We start from the raw sequence: 7,219 nt of genomic DNA, 5'->3' as shown, positions 1-7,219 counted from the left end.
AGTAACTGGGACCATAGGGACGCGTCACCACGATCGGCTAAGTTTTTTTATTTTTAGCAGAGATGGGGTTTCATCTTGTTGGCCAGGCTGGTTTCGAACTCCTGGCCTCAAGTGATCCACCTGCCTCCGTCCCACAAACTGCTGGGATTACAGGAGCGAGCCACCGCGCCTGGCCCTACTTCACTCCTAACGCCCACCATACGTGCTTCCAAATGTTTGCTGAATGACAAGGTGAACGAGTGAATGGGACTACGTGACTTCGGGCAGCAGGCAATCCTATTCCTTGAACCTCAGTTTCCTTTTTTGTAAAGCAAGCCTGTCTCTCGCTCTCTGCCCTAAAAGCCTGAGTTCTGGGCTTGAGATGAGCGCGTCCTGTAGGGCAGACTGCAGGTGGACGTTGAGCTGGGTCTTCTAGGAGGCCAGGATCCGGCCAGCTCTTGGGTCCGGTCCTCCCGCGGGACACCGCACGCCCAGTCCCAGCGCCGCCCCGCCCAACCTGCCTTTGTTCCCCCAGGCCCCGCCCTCTCCGCGCAGCTCGCTCCCCATTGCCCGGGGGGCGGGCCCTGGGCGCCCGGCTCCGCTGGGGGCGGGGCTGCGGGCGGCGGGCTGGGCCGTGTGCACCTGCGCGGTGTGTTTCCCGGCCGCAACCCCGCGCCAGCTGCAGCTCCTTGATCCGAGCCGGATCCTGAGCGGGGAACACGGGCTGAAGCGGCGGCGGCGGCCCCGCCCCGGGGCTCCATTGTTGAGGCTGCCGCGGCTCTGTCGGCTGCTCAGCTGCGCTCCAGTCGGCCCAGGCGCCGCGGCGAGGAGCGAGCGCTGCGAGGCGGCAGCCTGAGGTGAGAGGGCGCGACGGGCGACGGGGTCTCCGGACCGGGCGTGGGTCTCTGCCCCGCGCCTGGCGGCTCCGAGCTGGGCTCCGCAGGGTCTGAGGTTGGGATCCGGGGTCCTTGCTCCAGGGCTTTGTCTCGGCCTTGGGCGGCACCGGGGGCTTAGCGCCTGCTGCGGTACCTCGTGGGCCCGCGGGGTGTCCTGGTCGCCCTGCGGGTGAGGGCCGGTCCCTACTGCTCCCCGGCTCCCCGCGTCTGCCGCGGAGGGGACTGCATGGACCCAGGCGCTGGCTTCTGCCCGGTTCCCCGCAGCGTGGCTGGTCCCCGCGTGCAGCAGAGGGGGCCCTGCGAGGGCCCACTCGTGGGGCGGGGTCCGGGCCACCGCGAGAGGGAGACTCCGCCGCCCTCCTCGCCCTCCCTCGCAGCGAGACTGCTTCCCTAGACTCACCGAGGGGACTGCGCGGACCTTCGGACGAGGGAGTCCGTGACTCTGCGTGGGGGCTCTTTCCCGGCCCCGCATGAGGGCTTCCTGAGTGTTTTGTCACCTATATAGGTGGCTGCGTGGACCCGCGCGCGTGGGTAAATGCGAGGTCCTTTTTCAATACCGTGAATCCAAGTATTCGTGCTATTTTAAATCTGCAATTCTTTGACTCTCCAGAGGGTTTTTAGATTAATTTTTTTTCTATTACTTCCTAGCGTTTGTTGCATAGTTCAGAGTACTTGATTAAAACTTAACAGGTCTGCCTGGTACGGTGGCTCACGCCTGTAATCCGAGGACTTTGGGAGGTCTAGGCAGGCGGATCACTTGAGGTCAGGAGTTGGAGACCAACCTGGCCAACATGGTGAAACCCTGTCTCTACTAAAAATACAAAAATTAGTTGGGTGTGGTGGTGGGCGCCTGTAATCGCAGCTCCTCAGGAGGCTGAGGCAGGAGAATAGCTTGAACCCAGGAGGCGGAGGTGGCAGTGAGTGAAATGGCTGCACTGCACTCCAGCCTGGGCCATAGAGTGAGACTTCCTCTCAAAACAAAAACAAAAACAATGTACTGGGTCTACCTCTGGCTCTGGAATTTTCCTGGAAGGCCTTCTCTTCTGGGCTTCATTTTTCTCACTTTTGAGGATCGTAAACTACATAATTTCCAAGAATTTTTGCCCTACACCTTTAATTCTTTCAAGCAAATATAGCAGAGAAAAATTCTCTTCCCCGCAATGGTGTAAGGAAGTCTCTCACAGAAGGGGACACATGGGTATGGAGAAGACAGAGGGTATATATATATATATATATGTTTTTTTTGTTGTTGTTGTTGTTTTTTTTTTTTTGGTGACGGAGTTTTGCTCTGTTGCCCATGCTGGAGTGCAGTGGCAGGATCTTGGCCCACTGCAAGCTCCGCCTCCTGGCTTCACTCCATTCTCCTACCTCAGCCTCCCAAGCAGCTGGGACTATAGGCGCCTGCCACCATGCCCGGCTAATTTTTTGTATTTTTAGTAGAAACAGGATTTCACTGTGCTAGGCAGGATGGTCTCCATCTCCTGACTTCGTGATCTGCCCGCCTCGGCCTTCCAGAGTGCTGGGGATTACAGGTGTGAGCCACTGCGCCTGGCCGACAGAGGATGTATTTTTGAGCTCTACATTTCAGAGTTCTTTTCTCTAGCCCTGGCCTGGGTCCCAAACAGGGAACTTAATTCACTCTATCCCGAAGTATACTCTTGCTTTGATGCCATTGGTATGTTGTCCTAGAGATTTGCTGTGGCTGCTAGGAGTGTTTCAGAGTTAAGAACTGATGCAACCTCTCTTTTGTCAGTTTATGAGTCTATAAACCATCTTGTTTCCTTTAGCGTTATCTCCCTGGAACTGGAAGGTCAGAGATGAAGTTTTCTTAGATTATAAGTCTCAGTCTTTGCTATCTACCTTCGTCTGTCTCCCATGTCACCTGCTGGTTTTTTTCCCCCTGTTTTTCGTTTTAATGTTTTTATTGGATAGGTGTCTATTATTGCAGGCTACCTGAAAACATTTTTGGATATTGACAGGATATAAGTATGAATAATATGTAAAAGATAACTTATTCTAGTTCTTTTGAGCAGAGGATTTGGTTTTGATATGTGGCCCTATTAAAGCTTTTGTTAAGCCCAAGTACTTGCTGAACTTCAGTTCCCTTACCTGTAAAATGGAGTTAGTTGTTAATAATACCTGTTCTGCCTAACTCAGGAGATTGTTTTGAGGATCAAATGAAATAATGAATGTAATGGAATTTTGTAAATTTTAAATGAAATATTGTATTACCTAAGATTTTTTTTTTTTAACGCCATATTAAGAATGGAATGAATCTGGGTTTTCCTTTGAAATCCGAAATATTTAATGTATAGAGAAGTTTTAATGTGTCTGTTGGGGAGCTGCATTAGGATTGTTTTCTATCTTTAATTGGCCAGTATTTTTTTATATTTTAGCATTTTTGGGGAACATCAAAATTTGTGTTTCAGTTATCATTAATATTTTACAAAGTTATTGAATGTGCATGATTTAATCTTTAACAATCTTCAATTATTTACATTCCCATGTAAAAAATTCAGTAATGAACGTCCATGTAAATAACATTCCCATGCTTTAATGAAGCATAATTTCTTGACATTGCAGTTTCTAAGTGCCCTGTGTTGAGGTTGGGAAAGCTAAAGGGCAGTCAGAGGTCAAGGTCAGCAAAGCGTCACCTTTGACATTTGAAATCCAGCAGCAGATATCACAGTGAACCCCATTCCAGCATCCAGGAAGTTTCTCTGCCCTGCCTCTCCTCCGGCCACCTCAGAATCTGTGTCTGCGGTGTTGGTCCTGCTTTCCTGTCTCTCCTCTGCCTTTTCTTTCTCTTCACCAACTTCTACCGAGTGCCTCTGATGTCTCAGACAGTGGCAGTGGGATTACAAAGGCTAATAAACCCAGCCCTGGTCCTCAAAGAATTTATGTTTTCTGTGCAGATATTAAGTGACACTGTCATATATAGTGTTGACAAACATTGATACAGATTTCCTGTGAAGTGCAGAAGCACCATCCTAGAAGCAGAGATGCAGAGGCAGCACTGGTGACTCACACGTGGAGAGCTGGAGTTCTTGGTCTAGTGGGATAAACTGACCTGGACATCATTTCAGTGCAGCGGAGAGTGAGTGCTGGGATGGGCTCCCTTGGGGCATCTGGGGCTGGGTTTGTCTGGTGTTTAGTCTCCTGCCTGGTACTTAGAGTTTATCAGTAAGATGAGCATTGGGAGGCTTCTAAGTGAAAAGAAAGGCAATCACTTACCTGAAACCTAAAATTTGTAGGTGTTCTGGGCCATTTATAATTCACTGAATCTGTTTTGTCAGAACAAGTCTATCATTTATTGTTTTGGATGGAGTGTGGCCAGCCCTGCCTTGCGATGTAAGGAAATCAGGAAACGCTTGTCAGGTGTCAGCACTGTGCCAGGAACTCTTCTAGGGGTTTCCACGTGAATCACTGTATTCATTTCTGTTGCTGCTTTACCACATTTCCACAAATTTAGTGGCTTAAAACAATTGAAATTGTATCATCTCACAGTTCTATGGGGCAGAAGACTGACGTGGATGTGACTGGGCAAAAATCACCATGTGGGCTGGGCTGCATTCCTCACTGGAGAATTGTTTCCAAGTGCTTTTGGCCAAATATAGTTCCTTGTGGTTGCAGGACTGAGGTGTCTGTTCCCTTGCTCTCCATCTGTTGGGAGCTGCCCTCAGCTCCTGAGGCCTCTATCTGGTCTTTGTACGTGGTCCCATCAGCTCAGGACTAGGTAGGCCAGGGACCTGGTCAGGCTCTCCCGTTCCCCTTTGTGCATTTCTCTTCTTGCACTCGGAGAAAGTTCTATTCCCTATTTTAAAATATTTTTTTGAGATGGAATCTCGCACTGTTGCCCAGGCTGGAGTGCAGTAGCATGAACTCAGCTCACTGCAACCTCTACCTCCTGGGTTCAAGTGATTCCCCTGCTTCAGCCTCCTGAGTAGCTGGGACTACAGTTGCCCGCGATGACACCCAACTAATTTTTGTATTTTTGGTAGAGATGGGTTTCACCATTTTAGCCAGGATGGTCTCCATCTCTTGATCTCGTGATCTGCCTGCCTTAGCCTTCCAAAGTGTGGAGATTACGGGTGTGAGCCACCGCGCCTGGCCAGTTCTATGCTCTTAGAGGCTCATGGGATTAGATTGGACCTCCCTGGATAGCCCAGGATACTCTTCCTAAGGCCTGTGGCCAAGCCCTTTTGCTGCACGACATAGTCACAGGTCTCGGGGGTTGGAATCTCCCACCACAGTTACGGATCCACTTACTACAGCAGCCTGGGAGGTGCTTTTTGTCACCTCTGGTTAACAGATATCAATTATTTATTTATTTATTTATTTAATTTTTTTGCAAATTGGCAGGAACATGAAGGTCCTTTTTTTTTTTTTTTTTCTTTCGAGACGGAGTCTCATTCTCTTGCCCGGGCTGAAGTGCAGTGGTGCAGTCTTGGCTCACCACAACTTCCACCTCCCAGGTTCAAGCAGTTCTCCTGCCTCAGCCTCCTAAGTAGCTGGGACCACAGGCACGTGCCACCAAGCCTGGCTAATTTTTGTATTTTTAGTACAGACGGGGTTTCAGTATGTTGGCCAGGCTGGTCACCAAATCCTGACCTCGTGATCCACCCAACTTGGCCTCCCAAAGTGCTGGGATTACAGGCGTGAGCGACCACACCCAGCCATGAAGATCCTTCTTAAATGAAAAAACCGTTCCTCTGACTTGATGTGAGGCTGTTGGTGAGACTGATAGCAGTGGAGACAGGTCCATCAGAAATGGAGCTAAACTTTGTTTTCTGGAGTATTTTGATGGCCTGCCCTGATCATGTAAGTTTTGCTAAGAAGTCATTAGAGTAATTCCTCTACTGGAAGAAATACCATATGGGGAATTTGGGACCTTCCCTTTTCAAGTTTTGCACAAAGGACTCTTCATGGGCGAAAAGTACATGATTCCAGGTCCATTTCTAGAATGGAAACAGCTGCATCAACCCAACAGCGATTCACATTCCTGAGTTTGAGAGAATCTGATTGTTTCAAGGCTGAAGCCAAAAGCCCAATAAACAATGTTTGTACCTTTATTCATAGTTAGGAATTAGGTGCATCCTGTGGTCAAGCAAACAACTGATGGTGGTCACCAAGTAGTTTAAAACCAAGTAGGACCTCATTTTATCATGTGGGTGTTTTTGATTTTCTTAACTAAGTTTTTATTTTCCTGTGCAATAAATGACAAACTCTGACTTGAAATGCATTTCCTTTAATAAACCAGAATCTAGGGCCGGGCGCGGTGGTTCACGCCTGTAATCCCAGACTTTGGGAGACCGAGGAGGGTGGATCACGAGGTCAGGAGATTGAGACCATCCTGGCTATGGTGAAACCCTGCCTCTACTAAAAATACAAAAAATTAGCCGGGCATGGTGGCGGGCGCCTGTAGTCCCAGGTCCTCGGGAGGCTGAGGCAGGAGAATGGCGTGAACCTGGGAGGCAGACCTTGCAGTGAGCGGAGATCACGCCACTGCACTCCAGCCTGAATGACAAAGCAAGACTGTCTCAAAAAAAAAAAAAAAGAAAAAAAAAGAAACCAGAATGTATAGTCCTAAGGTTTTTAACCTGGCTTTCAGGACTTTATGAAGTCCCCAAAATCCTGTGCAACAATTTTGTGTATCTGCATCCATGTGTGTTTATGGGGAGATGATTTATAGCTCTCCATACTTTTTCAAAGTGGTTGGATTCCAAAAAATTTTAGAAGACACCACTTTGGCCTGGTGTGGTGGCTCACACCTGTAATCCCAGAACTTAGGGAGGCTGAGGCAGTAGGATCCACTGAGGTCAGCAATTTAAGACCAGCAACATAGCAAGACCTCCACCTCTACCAAAAAAAAAAAAAAAAGAGAGAAAGAATGCTGGGCATGGTGGTGCACACCTGTGGTTCTAGCTGCTCGAGAGGTTGATCACCTGATCCCAATAATTTGAGGCTGTAGTAAGTTAGAATTATACCACCGCACTCCAGCCCAGGCAACAGAGCAAGACCCTCTCTCAAACAAAAACAAAAAACCATATCACTTAATATACTATTGTTGTTGGTCAAATATCAGATTTTGTTTAAAAACTAAATACTCTTTTTTTTTTTTTTTTTTGAGATGGAGTCTCGCTCTGTCGCCCAGGCTGGAGTGCAGTGGCATAGTCTCAGCTCACTGCAAGCTCCGCCTCCTGGGTTCACACCATTCTCCTGCCTCAACCTCCTGAGTAGCTGGGACTACAGGCGCCTGCCAGCACGCCTGGCTAGTATTTTGTATTTTTAGTAGAGACGGGGTTTCACCGTGTTAGCCAGGATGGTCTCGATCTCCTGACCTC

At 48.9% G+C, this 7,219-nt stretch overlaps 1 protein-coding gene and 1 pseudogene across 6 annotated transcripts in view; one reads left to right on the top strand and one right to left on the bottom strand.

The window, feature by feature from the left end:
• Window positions 1–294: 294 nt before the first annotated feature.
• Window positions 295–1,467, bottom strand: LOC135971333 (uncharacterized; annotated as a pseudogene).
• Window positions 631–7,219, top strand: part of LOC135971334 (SH3 domain and tetratricopeptide repeat-containing protein 1-like) — a 52,175-nt gene continuing 45,586 nt past the window's right edge. For 3 of the 6 annotated variants that reach the window (XM_073993904.1, XM_073993899.1, XM_073993903.1), the window contains exon 1: window positions 631–836. The gene's annotated coding sequence lies outside the window, so the exon portion shown is untranslated. Of the gene's footprint in view, window positions 837–3,837; window positions 3,973–7,219 lie in introns of all 6 variants that reach the window. The other 3 variants (XM_073993905.1, XM_073993901.1, XM_073993902.1) reach the window with 2 other exon arrangements.

The sequence above is a fragment of the Macaca fascicularis genome, chromosome 6 (assembly GCF_037993035.2).
Source record: "Macaca fascicularis isolate 582-1 chromosome 6, T2T-MFA8v1.1".
NCBI lineage: Eukaryota > Metazoa > Chordata > Mammalia > Primates > Cercopithecidae > Macaca > Macaca fascicularis.
Note: the sequence above shows the minus strand (reverse complement) of the source record. Positions and strands in the feature narration are given on the sequence as shown.